Source organism: Varanus komodoensis, unplaced genomic scaffold (genome assembly GCF_004798865.1).
Source record: "Varanus komodoensis strain SLA01 unplaced genomic scaffold, ASM479886v1 scaffold16, whole genome shotgun sequence".
NCBI lineage: Eukaryota > Metazoa > Chordata > Lepidosauria > Squamata > Varanidae > Varanus > Varanus komodoensis.
Window position 1 is genome coordinate 26,312,957 of NW_025335468.1, and position 14,400 is coordinate 26,327,356.

The 14,400-nt window shown below is 40.7% G+C and overlaps 1 protein-coding gene across 1 annotated transcript in view; it reads right to left on the reverse strand.

The window, feature by feature from the left end:
* NELL1 (neural EGFL like 1) overlaps positions 1 to 14,400 on the reverse strand; it is a 521,924-nt gene that overhangs the window by 453,178 nt on the left and 54,346 nt on the right. The window lies entirely within an intron of this gene.

Below are 14,400 nucleotides of genomic sequence, written 5' to 3' on the forward strand. Positions count from 1 at the left end.
TTCCTGCAATATGAAAACAGAAAACATCATCTTTATCAGTGCACCCCATTTGTCACACTGACAAGTTCACATGCCGGCATCCACTGATTTTCTGACAGAGTTTCTGACAGGGGACGGTGAGCCATTCAGGTCTGTGAAGAGCAGAGTACATTGCTGATTCATGAGGTGTGCTGAAACAAGATAATGGGCTCCAAAATTCAGAGGGACTGACTGTTTGAGTCGCTTGCTAAGCTCAAATTTCAATTTTACTACTGTCTCGGTTATTCTCCTTCCATTATACATCTAGAGAAACTGTCCTTGTACCGTGTGAGCAGAGATGCATTATTGCTAGCAAAGCTCTATCAACATATGTTTGCCTTCCAAACTATTTATTTTAATACACTGACACACATGATATACTTACAGCAACAAACATAATTCCTGAGACTTCTTAGCTTCAATACGCAATGCGTAGCTGTTAATGCAATATTTATTGACCACAAACTGATGCTTACAGATGTATTTTACTTCCTATCTAAGCAGGGAAAGGGACCAGCCCACCATTCCACTTAAAACCACCTTTCCTTCAATCCCTGTTAGTTTGCACAGTTGCCATTAAAGAAGGTATGAACGTAACAGATGACAACTACTTTAAAGAGAACAAGTCACCCACCTTTCAACCTACATTTTTGTTCTACTGCATTTCAAAGCTCCAGCTTTGTCACAGGTTTTGGTGATTTGTGTCAGTTTCCTGAATTCTATTACTATTGGAAAAAGCACAGAACATGCTATCTTTGCAAATGTTTTAAAAGTAAAATCCCAAGGATGGTATCCAATTAAGTGTTCCTGTTAACAGAATGCTTCCATCAGCAGAACTGAGAGGGAATAACTCACCCTGCAGCTCCCAGTACCACCCAGAATATATTCTTCAGAGGATTAGGGAAGCCCCGTGAAGCAGTTTTTGAGGAAGTGCAAGGGACTCCAAAGAGGAAGTGAGGAAATTCCCATTGCGTGAGTGGAACTCCAACAAAGGACGTTGTGTCAACCAGCAGACGATGTGTGAGTGAAGAAAGTGCAGCAGCAGTTCCCCTGTGCTGGAAGACAGAGCAGTATGTTCCATGTGGCATACATCACAGCCCCTAAGCTAGCCTGCAGCCCTTGGGCGAGATGGAAGAAACCGGGTAGCCACCTGAGTGGGATGGTGCAACCTGGTGTCCTGCAACTGCAGGGGGTTGGACTCGATGGCCTTCATGGCCCCTTCCAACTCTACTATTGTATGATTCCATCAACAGTGCTGGAGGAAGATTCACCCGCCAGTTGTGTTCTCTTCAGTAGGCAGAAGGGAAGAATGTCATCTTGTCCTTCACTTCAGGAAGCAAAATGTCTTAGGCCAGCTCTAGCCCATGACCACCTCCCAAGCTGAACAAGAGCCCTTCTTCAGCACAATCACTGGCATCTGATGTCTCCAAAAAAAAGGGGGGGGGGAGGATAAGCTACAGGTATGCAGAGCTTTCTCCCTCCAGCAAAGCAAAATGCATCAAAAGGTAAAGACCATGGCAAATGTTCTGTCCTAAGGCATACAGCTATTGTTCTACCAACAAGCCATACATATCAGTCAGGCCCTTACAGACAAATTCAACTGAGTGGACACATTCAGAAAGCAGGAAATAACCTCCTACAGAGCAGGTACCTAAAAAGAACTGATCGGAACCACAGTCCACATTCAACACGGTATGCATTCCTGGCTACCAGTAACGAAGGCTATTTACAATCTCCAATATCAGAGATAGTTGAGGAATATGAATGACATAAAACTATTGCATTTGTGTCCTACTTCCAGACTTTCCATAGGCAGATGTGTACAATATTAACTATACCTAGGGAGTAGTGGGTGCTCCACACTGGAGACATTCAAGATGAAAGTGGACAGCCTTCTGAGAGGGATGGTTTAACTCAGTGTCCTGCACTGAGCAGAGGTTGGACCAGATGGCCTTATGACCCCTTCCAACTCTACTATTCTATGATTCAGTGAAGCTGACAGAAAGAAAAATGATGCATTCAAAATAAGCTGCTGGACAAGAGATCTGTGAATACCCTGGACTGATGGAAAGATGGGCAAGTGGCCCTAGATCAAATCAAGCCAGTACTTGCCCTAAAAGCAAAAATGACAAAATTGGCACTTTTGTACTTCAGGGATATCATGAGAAGACAATGTTAACTGGAGGGGGCAATTCTGCTGAAAAATTTGAAGGGAGAAGAAGAAAGACCAAGTATGAGATGGATTGATTCCACAAAGGAAGCCACAGATTTGAATTTACAAGAGCTGAGCAGAGCTGTGAAGGACAGGACATTTTGGAAGCAATTTGTTCTTATGTTCTCCTTAAGTAGATGACTTCATGGCTCATAACAACAAAGTAACAAACTGAAGCAGTGCAAGCACTAGCCAAAAGCTGTCCAAACTGAAGGAGGATATTAAGGAAATATGTCAGTTCTGCTCATCACATATGGGTAACAACTATATATTATCAAGAAAAGAAAGAGTGTATTCTTCACAGGCCTCCAAATGCAGGACAGCCTGTCGCACAAGCTAAGCTACATTTTCTTCAGATTGTTGACTTAGCCTCAGAGGCCTTTTATTCAGTTAACTGGATTGAAGATCTGGCTGCAAGCTAAATTGAGGCCGTTCAATTCAAATCGGACACGCAGCCTTACCTTAAAGAGAGTTTAGCCTAAAGTCAGGCATATCACATGCCTCTAACTTTAATCTAGTGGCTTGGGTCACCGCAGCTTGAAAGGCAGTCCTATGTCCTAACTGGATGTGACAATAAATGAGGATTCTCCTTTTAATTCCAACAGCAACTTCAGTGTGGCACTTTTTAATGGGACTGCCACAAGGGAGGAGAAAAGGTTATTCCCCATCCATCCCCTCCTCAGCTGCAATGCTGATAATGATCCCCGCCCCAGCAGCACTTTATGTACACTTTACGTTCATCTGCATTTTTATGTACATTTTATGTTCATTTGCATTCTGTTTAAGGTATGCTTTATCTTCAAAGACACATTTAACCTCACATCTAGTTTGATCCTAAGCAAGACTCATAAAAAAGAGATGCCTGATTCTACACAAGGCCATTGAAAATAGTGAACTCTGCCCAAGAGGTGCCAATGCTAAACACAGAGTTGCACCTGCAGAGTTCTCCAGTGACTTCATCCTGATCATCTTATTCCTTTTAAGAAGTTATCCAGCAACGGTGGTGTGTGTGTGGGGCGGGGGTAATACATCTTCTCTCTCTCTCTCTCTCTCTCTCTCTCTCTCTCTCTCTCTCTCTCTCTCACACACACACACACACACACACACACACACTGTAGCAACAGTGTCAGTGATTTTGTTTATCTTAGCAAATCAAAATCATAGAAGTGTGCACTCATCTCTGTTCTCTCTCCTGTCCATAAATGTATGTCCTAAAACATTAGATTTCATTACCCACATTCTTAAATTTAGCTTCATTAACCATGCAAATCCTTTTAAATCTTAGTTTTAGTGCAGCCTTTTCCACCTGGTGCCCTCAAGTTGGTTTGGCCTTCAGCACCCATTGGCTCCAAACAACACAGACTGCCCAATGTTCTGAGTTGTCACAAAAAGAAAAAAAAAATCTGTAGGACACCAGATTGGAAAAGCTGCTCCAAGGGATTTCAGTTTGTGCATCACAAATGTCAACTAGAGTCCTTATAAAACATGTGACTCTCTTTTTTAATGGTCTTTCTGAATAATGAAAATAATTCCTCACTGCACAGTATCCAAAACTTTCATACCCAGAACTTTCCTTCCTTTGAATGGAAGGGCAACCAAAAGCCACCAGAGATTCCTGCTGGTGGTCATGATGGAGGGGTGATTTTTGCTGATTCCACCTTCCTCTGAATTCCATAATACCACCCCCTAAACTATTCCAGGGGGTCTTCCCAACAGGTGACTGCAAGGAGAAAACACTCTGTTCCTTCAGCTGGCAGGTTCTATGGAGTTCCAGGCCCTGGTGATTTGGATCCAACCATTTAGCTTTTGCACAATACAGGGACTTTCTCAAAATTAAACAAGTACTTGTTCAACTGCAGCAATAAATATCTCATCAATGTGTAATTCACCACCAGATAGGACATCCCTTGTGGGAAATAGTGTAGAGCGGCATCCTGAAGTTTTGCACCAGATGCAGGAGCTTTGTGACAAATGCAGGAGAATCCTTTCATCAGTAACTTGCTCTGACCAATTTGAGCTATCCCAGAGAGAGAGAGAGACAGAGAGACAGAGATGACAGGCAAGCCAACAAAGCTCAGGAACCTAAATTATACATAAATCAATCTGGTCACCCAGATTTCAGTCTAAATTCAGAGCAGGCAACTAAGAGAAGCAGAAGGACTGCTGAAGGTTTGTTTGTTTTTGGTGGGGTGGGGCAGGGGGGTACGGAAGCCCTGATGTCCTTCAGACCCTTTAAAAAAGCAAAAGCTTACAGTGCACTTCTACACAAGAGAATTAGTAAAGAAAAAAAGATGGTAGCTAGATAAGCATTAAAATGGACAGATCAGGCTACATTCAGCCTGCATCATTTGCCCAAATGTTCACTCATAATTTTGTTCCACCCCATTTCTACTTTAACCTGTTTTTTTTATTTTAAAAAGTTGTTTGTACATTCATATTTAAATACTTATTTACTTATGTATTTTAATTTATTTATTAAAATAAATTGCTTCATATTATTTTCCACAAACGTAGCCAACAATTCAAATAAAGGCAGTAGTATGCAATATAAAAGCAATAAAACCCTATTAAAATTGTATCAAGGCAACATTAAAACCACTACTCACCATTTGAACAGTCAAATAAAAGAAAAAGTATCATAGAATAGTCGAGTTGGAGGGGCCAGCCATTAAAAAGTGCAATTAGTCTGAGCCCTGAAGTGAGATCATTCCACAAGATGGGTTTAATGCAGGGGAAAGCCCTTTCACACATGCATGACAAACTAGCTTCTAGAAGCAGTGAGGTCCTAGAAAAGGCTTCCCTGATGATCTTAACAACCACAGAGGTCCCACAGGTGCCCTAAGGATACAAACCTTCACCTCATTTAGAAAGAAAAAAGCCTCATTTAGAAAGAAACTTCAGCACCAAAGCCAGCAAGGACAGACCTTCTCCCACTACACCCCTCACCCCAGTCTAAGTAGGCACAAGATTGCATCCATATGACACAATCCTGTACATACTTACCCGTGAATGAACACACATTGGATCATGTGCTTTACAAGTTCAGACTGACACTTGAATTAAACTGGGGAAACAACTGGCATCAGCACTATTCTTTTAGTATCAGAATGATATGATCGTGATGCTGTGAACCACTTTCCAGACTTTTATTATTTATTGATTCACTTGGTTTATGTCCCACCTTTCCACCAAACAAAATGGTGCTGAAGGCAGTTTTAATCATAAAAACTAAGATTAAAATGAACTTCGTTAAAACAATAATAAAAATCAAGGGATCGCAGCCGGATTCAAAAACATAATAAAAGAAATAAAAGCAGCATCTAGCCCAATAAAACCACTTTTGTAGCTGTTCCTATGCCAAAGGTCTGCTAGATAAGCAAGTGCCAGCATTTTGAACGGAAGTTTTTAGATGCTCATCGAGGGTGGTCCATCCTACACAGAGCATGTTGTGAAGGTGTAACTGTGATGCTACTAATGCATCTTGCCAGATCGGAACTGGCAATAACTCTTGCCAGATCGGAACTGATTCTGGGAGGCTTGCAGCTGGCATGCTGAATGTCATTGTACAGATGCACTCCTTGCCACCACAGCCATCTGAAATTCAGTGCACAGTATCGGATCATGGAACACTTCAAGGCTACAAACATGCCCTTTCAGAGGAAGTGAAACCTCCTCCAGAGCAGAGCCTGACAGGAAGCATTGGAACCCCTGAAATACAATGTCCCCAAGGCCTAACACACTGTGTGGAGCAGAAGGATATCACAGTCACTGGCAGCATTGGGGACCTGAGTTAAGCAGCTCGCTCCCAAGTCCAACTCAAGTCACATCAGTGCCTCAGCTTAGACGCAACTCAAAAGTAATGAGCAAGTGACTCAACTCGACTCAAGATTTGTACCGTTTTTACCATCAAGTCACTTTTTGGCACAAGGGAGGTGGTGGAAGGAAGGTGTGTGTGCGCGAGGACGGGTTGCAATGCAAGTAGTCCACAAGTTATGTACTTACAAATGTGCAGGTTGCCATAAAACTTGTATAAATATATCTAATGAAAAGCCATGAATATCTCCAAGGAACTACACAATGCATTTGGTGTCATGTCATCAATGGGCACATGGTTCCCTAGAGATATTCATGTCTTTTGTAGAGATTGCAATTTCCTAGAGATATTCGTGGCTTTTTATTCTACAGCAGTGGCTCAAGCATGCCCAAGCCAATGTGTTTTGGAGCACATGTGGGGTGAAGCAAAACAGTTTCTTGGAATGGCAGAAGCAGACGTATCCAGAGGACTTCTTACTCCTCTGTTCTTGTTATTTTAAAGTTTCTGATGTAGGCCATTCACCAAAGCAACCAAAGCATTCTTAGCTTCATCCTTCTGTTGAAAGCCCAAATTAAACTGATCCAGATTATTAGCATGGCAGTAATTTGGGGTAGACTTCAACACTGCTATTTATTTCAGTGTGTATTTTGTTGCATAACATTCAGAAGCTCACACAGTTGAAGAAGATCCTGGAAAAGGAACAGCACGAATTAGAAGAGGCTTATATTCAAGAAGCATAATGTACTAGAACATTTTTAGTTGGAATGAGAGATTATAAACACATAAAGGGGGATAAGAGGGGGAAACCCCAAATGAGCAAGCACAGTACAGCTGTCTTAAGAATAGCATATAGGATATTTTTTGACTTCACAGCTGTCATCATAGCATTGACAATTTCACATGACTTGTCTGGAATGATTTGATGAATACACTGTACAGCAGTCCTTCCCAGCTTGGTACTCTCCAGATGATTTGGATCATAGCTACACATGGAGCATGGTAGCTGGGGCTGATGCATTGGTGCTCCTAACATCTGGAGGTTGCCAGGTGCTGGGAAAGCAGCTCTAAAAAGTGGCAAATGAGTGTGTGGGGAGTTTCTTTAGCAATAGGAGGAAGAATCCGTACATGATTCTAGAGAATTCTTGACTACTCACTGCACTTCTTACATTCTTATCAGCTGCTTGACAGATACCTCTTTTGCATAGCTTGAATTTTGTACTGCAGCAAAGTTCTTTTGGAATTGTATCTTTTTCCTAAAACTAGGCCTTTTGTGTATGGTCACTTTCTGACAGCATCAGAAAACTGGTTCACCATTTCTAGTAGATCTAGTGCTGAAGTAGTGATAGGCCTGGCCTGGGCATCACATCTACAAGTCCGCTGGCCTCAGAAATCTGACTCCCAAGGGGCCAGATCACAACGGGTGATAGAACATCATCTTTCCTCCTTTGCCTGAAAGCCTAATTGTTCCACTGATTCTTCTCACCCTTGTAGTGATTTTTGAGCGACGGTCATTAGAACTGTAAAATATATGATTTATAGTAGATGGTAGAATTCAGGAGTACCCTGCTTGTAAGCCATTCCTAGGACTACAGGCAACACACAATAGATTCAGTGACAGGGCTGTTTACTATGAATGATACATGAGAAAACTGAGTTTCTGAGCAGCTGTGTGGCACACTGCCTCAACTCCAAGGCTTGCACTGAGAGATGGGCAGAGGCTTCACTTGGACATCCTGCAACAGCTACAAATGGAAGATGCTCCAAAAACTGCAGGCATAACAGCAATCCCTCTAGCCCTTCACAGATTGCACAGCTGCGACAATCAAATGCACAGGCCCATCAGCATTTCCATTAAAAAGCAACACACCAAGGGAATAGACAACAACGCTGGATTACATTGAACTAATTATACTGAACTGGATTATTAGAACCCCAGTTCTAGTAATACACATGCACCCCAATCGAGTAGGACATGTATAACCCAGAATTTCTCTGCCACAGCACTGTCTCTTGCAGTGTCGATATTCTAATGATGAACTGTATCTGCACACGTTGTCAGGATAATCTTTACAATGTTCATAAACTTGGAAAAATATATACACCCACAAGACCTGAGTAAGAAAGATAATGAACTTCTATCTTTCCTACTATTTTTTGTTTGTTTGGGAGACACACTACCTATCTCAGCTACACTAAATTCATGGTTGTCTTTTTTTTTAAAGTCTGTCTGCAACTGCTTCCCAGAAGGCTTAAATTAAAATAAACCAAAAAGTTCCTTATTCAGAGATTGGATATTAACGATTGTTATGATTTCATTCATCGACTGAAAACACTGAAAGATGAGAACAGACTAGTTTCTCAAAACATGGACGGCCAGTGCATAGTGGCTGCATGTTTTGCCCCGCTCATATCTCAGGTTCTACAAGGGTCAGAGGTTTACTTGTTAAAGAAGAGAACAAGCAAGCAAGCTGGGAAAGCAGCAATTATGACCCATCTATGGCACAGCTGCCAGCCTTGCCTTTTCCTGTGGATGCTCCCAGTATTATCCATAATTGGTCCTATCCAGACATGCCTGGAATTTCAAAGGTACCATATTCTCAATCACCTTGGCCAAGAATGGTACATTTGTGACTAGCATATAATCTGCCATGTCCATTGGAACAAGGGAAGGAGTCTTTCATCAAGGTCTTATTACTGCCTCCTTGAAGCAGAATGAATATGCCCTTCTCTCAAGGAAGCATTAATCACATCCCAAATCATAAGGCCTGTCCCACCTTGGCAGATACAATTTTAATCAATTAATCAACCAAGTTTGTTTATTTTATTCTGTATCACCCAATATGTGTGGGTGGTACACAGCAATTAAAGCCATAAAATACACTATGATAAAACACAATTTAAGCATTTAAAACTACAGGGTTAAAAATAAGCTTACCAAACAGAAACCAATAACAACACAAAGGGGTAAAGTATAGTACCAGACTCAAAACAAAAACTGAAAAAATAAAATAAAAAGGTCTACACGAGACTCCAAAACCATCACAGTGCTGGTCCCAGACAAGTTTCTCTGTGATGCTCTTCACAACAACAACAAAATAAAAATACCCTATTCTTAATCACCTCCCACCTTGATTCCTTTGGCAGGAGCTCCAGAAGAAGGACTGCTGAAGATGATTTTACAATTTGGTCAAGTGTATGTAAGAGGAGATAATCCTTCAGTTTACCTGGCTTCAAGATGTTTAAGGCTCTTGATGTTAACATCAGCACTTTGAATTAGGTTGGCAGTCAGTGCAAATGGTAAAGCATTGCCATAATTAGTTCGCGTTGACCAGTTGCTGTGAATAATCTTGCTACTCTATATTAGACCAGCTGAAGTTTCCACAGCATTTTTAAAGCCAGTCCCACATAAGACACAATGCAGTAACCCATGCAGGAGGTTACCAGAGCATGGATAACTGTAAAGACTATATCTGTACATATAAGGATATATTTATTCATTATATTTGTACACTGCCCTAGAAGCCCAGAGGCTCTCTGGGCTGCTCACAGGAAAACAGATATATATTTGATATATCAGCCTAACCTGATAAAAGATGCTAGCATCTCCTAGGTCCCTGCAAAAGAATTTTCAGGGGTGTTCAAAGAACTGCCTCTTTTGGAGCAGCCACAGCCATCTTCTCTGTCACAAGGAGGAGCTGATAACCTCCTGGGCCCAGCTAGAATCCCATCCTGATCAGATGTATAAAGCCATGACAGGCATGGGCCACGTGCACAGGTGGGCAACCAAACTTGGCCAAATACCTCAGTTGCATCCTTGGGCTTCAAGGGCCTCAGTATTTCATCCAAGAAACTGACCTTGCAGAAATTCTGTCCACACTTGTGATCTACAGGCTGATAGGAATCCAAAAGAAGCAGCTGGACAATACTGCATTTACGTGACCTGTTCCAATGCTGGAGTCCAAATCAAGGTGGATTTGAGTGAATTTATCTACAAAGAATGAAGCAGTATTTTGAATTTTGATTTTTTTTCAAATTCATATTTCTAAATGTATTTGACCTCAACATGCAGATTATTGGTGCGCATGTCGTGAGCGGAGCCGGCTGGTGCCGGAGGTCAGACTAGATGGCCCGGGAGACCCCTTCTGACTCGCTCTGTTTCTATGTTTCTATATTAACCTGTGTTGCTTTGTTTCTTGGACTGAGAACTACACTGCCATGGTCAAAGAAATCCTGCCTCAAGTGCACAGCTGTGTTCTCATATGCTCTTTAGTCCAGAAGGCTCAGAACAGGTCAGGTCGTATTGTGAATTTTCAGGGAGCAAATTGCTCAAGCCATCCTTATCAGCATCCCCTCAAAAGCATTCTTTTAAAAAGTTTACAAAAAGATAATGTAGAAATATTCCAAATAAATATCAGGATTAGCACAATTGGAAGGTTGTGTCACTTGGCAGGGATCACATCATAAAAAGTACTGAAGGAGAAGCTTCTTAGATGGATACATTTGACACAACCATCACAAAACCAATCAATGCACCATCTGGGAGACAATTTCTCCCAATTACAAAATACTGTTATTAGCATGCTGGAAAAATGAAGCTGTTTACACAACTTCAGCTGTTAGTTTACCACATTGTTTCTTTTAGACATTCAGTATTCTCTCTTAGACAGGAGCTTTGGGAAAAATCATCTGTGTCTTTCCTGCCAAAGCTAGCTGTCACCTCAGCTGAAGCACAGCCTTGACTGACCAAGCACACACGCGTGTCACAAATGAGAAACAAGCACGCACTCACTCAGTAAGAAACTGTGCACAAAAGCCTGCAAATCCCCATTCACCAGAACATAAAGAATACATTGAAATAATTTACACCAAATAATTCAATATCACATATATTGCTATATTCAAAATATTCAAATATCATGTTCAAAGACAACCCTTTAAAAATATTGCTTTCAGCATGACCTTTTTTTAAAATGAAGGGCATTTTATGAAAACAGTCCCGAAGTAGTCATCCTTTTCTTTCTCATATGCACACACTTGAAGTAACTATACCCAAACAAATTACTGGAATTTAATAATGGAGAGAAGAAGAAAAAACAAGGAGAAACTGGTTACATCCATAGCCTGACCTGATGTCTCAGGAATGTTCAGGGTGATTTGTTCAATCATAGGGAAGTCTGTGATTAGAAGAAAAACTTCGAGTGTTTTAGCAGAACCAGGAAAAGACTTCACACTGTGCTTAGCAAAACTTTCCAAATGAATTAATGCTTGAGGACACCTAAGCATGTAGTGGCCCCAGGTTGGCAGACTCGCATGCGCACAGACACCTTAAACCCCATTTACACTTCTGCCTCATCTAAATTATTCTATCCAGAACCGACACACACGCGCACACACACCTGTAGGCTGCCACCTTCTAGATACTTCCACTGCAGCTGCTTCCAGGCCTCTGTATCTATTAGGGGTACTATCTAGGCAGAACATTGTCCCTTACAATCCACTGAAATATACTGAAATGAATTACCATGCTGGTGTGCAGCTCCCATTAATTTTAAATAGGACTTCTGCAGAAAAGCTTCTCTGTAGATTGAGCCCTAAAGCAACGTTTTGATAATGCACAGTTGTGTCACTGTAGTCTATATATTTTTAAATTATATAGATAAAGCACAGTAATATAATATTACAACATAATAGATTAGAGTTCCAACCCACTAGAGCATAAGTAGTACTAGTTCATTGCCATTCTGAACCACTTCCGTGCTATATACTTTGCAAGGGAATTCAGCTCTGAAAGAGCCATTTCCAGAAAATAGTTTTGTATTTCACCACAGTACTTCTTCAGTTTTCAAATCTAAGTCTTAGATTTACAAACCATGCCTGCCAGAATAAAAGAGAAAATTGAGAGCTTAATAAATTAATAAACAAAACTGAAAACAAAAAATGAGCTATGCAACACAGCTGCTGAACTTCAGTGATGCTTCCTCAAATTTAATGATGTCCTTTCATTTAGGATGTAATCAAATTTGAAAAAACATGTTCAAATCCAGTTATTTAAGTATGAAATTAAGCTTTCCAAATGTTCTCCACTTGCAAGAAATGAAACTTAAGCCTGGTTAACTTTAGTGGGTTGTGACCTCACTTATTTGCTTTAACTGTGCACACCCATCATGCATATTGAAAAATCAACTTAATCATCTCCTGCCTGCCAGTCTTAACATAGTCTACTTGTGCTTGATAAGTGATATTGCTTAGAAGTGATATATTATTTTAGTATAGTATATAGTATAGTAGTACGTATAAAGCCCTAAACAGCTTGGGACCAGGATTCCTAAAGGACCGCCTGCATCTACCAACTCACTAAGATCAGGTGAAGAGGTCTTCTGAGATAGCCATCCTTTAAGGAGGTAAAGAGTGGCCTTCTCAGTGGCTGTGCCACATTTATGAAATGACCTTCTGAAAAGTGGTTCACCCGACACCAACTTTACAATGTTTTTGATGCCAGGTGAAACCTGTCCTCTACTCCAGACATTTTAACAATTTATTTTATATCATTATGTTATTTAAACTGCCTTTAATCCTAATATATTTTAACTTGTTGATATTTGACCCCATCAGCTGCTTATTTTCTGGTGTATTGTATGTTGCTTTTGTGTGTTTTAAAATTTGATGTTATTTTATGTAAAATTGTTGCAACCTGCTTAGAAAGTCTTTGGACTGGTTATAGCAGAATATAAGTTGAATGAATGAATGAATGTTTATTACTCTGTGTTCAACAAACACTTCTAAAGCAAATATGGTGCTATATATTTAGAAGGATGAAGAGACTAGTCTACCCTTGTACCTTGCGAAAACAGGACCATCCATGAACCAGTGGGTGTCAGGCACCACTGGAAAATCCAGGACCCCTCCAATCAAATAACACAAGATGGTTCAACGAAGTCAAACAAGGATGCCATATTTACATTTTTAATCAAATTCTTTTATTTCAAAACACAATTACCATAATAAAGTCAAGAAAAAGAAGTTGAAGAACATACAAAATAAAGAACCAAAGGAATTCATTAATCGTAATTCTTATCTTTAACTACCATGCTTTCTAAGCAAACAGTGCAATGCAACAATGGATGTAGTGGCATGAATCAAAATATTGAGCTCCCAAATCAGTACCCTTACACTCAAAAGTTGCAGAGTTGGCTGGGCTTTTATATGAATGACCATGGATAGTTGTAGACCCTTTCAGACCTTTAAAACATTATCAGCTGTATCTAGGCAGATGAATGAAATCTTCACTAAAGGTACTATTAAAAATGATACTTGGTATCATCCAAACTAGTGCTCATTTCCCTAAACTATTTTCTGAGGGTCCCAATCATTCTACCACTATGCCTCAACTATATTTTTATACCACTTACAAAACTAAATACTAGCAAAACTGAGAAAATTGAAGTTTTTCTCAACTTGCCCACTGGCATGTTGATCACCAAGGAGAAGGAGACACTTATATCTCAGCCTGTTTCCTCCAAGGTATGCAAGGTGGCTTATAAGATCCTCTTCTCCATTTTATCCTCATAATCACCCCATGTACTAGGTTAGGCTAAGATTCAGTGACTCTTCCAAAATAACCAAAGTGAACTTTGTGGCTAAGATCTCCTGAGTTCCAGTGCCATAGTCTAATATATCACTCTTCAGTATGGGAGTGACATGCCTCACCCATACCTAAGCCTCCTCAGCTGAAGATCCTGATGTCATGAAGTCCAAAGTCCCTGTGTAGCCCTCCTAACTAGCATTACCCTAGACAGCATCAGTGTCTCCAGAGAAACTATGCCTGTCCCATCAGCAGCAGGAGTCCCCAAATTGCCCGTGGACTCAGAGGTTGGCCTACTTCCCAGCCGGGAACACTAGCATCAGAAGATGCAGACCCAGGCAGTCGATCTTCAATAAAGAATATACTCCAAAGTTTAGATGAACAATGCTTCTTAGGATCAAAAGACTCATCAAGCATAGAAAACCCTGAAAATTTGGCTAACAGGTTTCAGTTTGGCCTTGACAAGGTCTTGGAAATCAGGCCATGTAAGCTTCCAGTTGAAATGTATTACCGAGTTTCCCCGAAAATAAGACCTAGTACTATTTTTGGTACTTGCTAAAATATAAGACTTACCCCGAAAATAAGACCTAGCTGTGTTTATTTCCAGGGCCAGTGGGGAACATAAAGAGCCTTTTTAAACTTTATTTTATAACTTAACTTTAACTTAATGCATTGTGTGAAGGAAACATGCTCAGGCAGCTCTGCTCCCTCCGCTCCCTGCGGAGGGAGCAGAACCACATAAGTCGATGCTTCCTCTATAGCACCGGCTCCTGT